The following is a 949-nucleotide window of genomic DNA, read 5'->3' as shown; positions in this document are numbered from 1 at the left end:
TCATCCAGCTATCTATTTATCCATTATCTATTTATCTCTATTATCCACCTCTATCTTTTTAATCTATTTATTATCCACTATCATCTAACTCTATTTGTATCTCACTTTTGTCTTTTATCTACATTATCTATGACTATCGCTATTATCTAAAACTTTTTTCCATTCTGTCTTTTATCTGTCTACATCTACCACTCTATTATTTCTCTATTATCTATCAGTATCTATCTGTATATCTATCTATATATCTATATTACTATTTTAATACATCATTGAGTCTGTTCTTTCATCCATTTGAAATATTGATTCTTGTTTTCTTTAAAATGTTTGTGTTAAGGGACAGCTATGTGGAGCAGTTGTTAGAGCACCGGCCCTAGAGTCAGGAGTACCTGAGTTCAAATCTGGCCTCAGACACTTAACAATTGCCTAGCTGTGTGACCTTGGGCAAGTCACTTAACCCCATTGCCTTAAATTAATAAAAAAAACTATTTTAAAAAATGTGTTGAAAAGATGAACTTTTGTGGTAATGAGTGACTTAGGAGCATATGTTTAATTCTTCAGATAAAATCCTATTATATCATTTATTTGATTCAAGTCTACATTTTTCTTTTCTTTTCCTCTTTCTTTCTTTCTTTTTTTTCCCTTAGGTTTCTGCAAGGCAAATGGGGTTAAGTGGCTTGCCCAAGGTCACACAGCTAGGCAATTGTTAAGTGTCTGAGGCCAGATTTGAACTCAGGTACTCCTGACTCCAGGGCTAGTGCTCTATCCACTGCACCACCTAGCTGCCCCAAGTCTACATTTTTCAACTATAGCACCTGTCTAAAATAGGTGTAATGGTGTACTGATTCAATAGATTGCTGCAGGTCAGAATTGTGACAATATATATTCTTCATTCATTTTGTTTTTCAAGTATAGATGGCATTGCTGAACTTCTTTGAATCTCAATGATTCT

This window comes from Macrotis lagotis, chromosome 4 (genome assembly GCF_037893015.1).
Source record: "Macrotis lagotis isolate mMagLag1 chromosome 4, bilby.v1.9.chrom.fasta, whole genome shotgun sequence".
Classification (NCBI taxonomy): domain Eukaryota; kingdom Metazoa; phylum Chordata; class Mammalia; order Peramelemorphia; family Peramelidae; genus Macrotis; species Macrotis lagotis.
The sequence above is the reverse complement of the archived record's forward strand: the minus strand, read 5'-3'. Positions refer to the sequence as shown.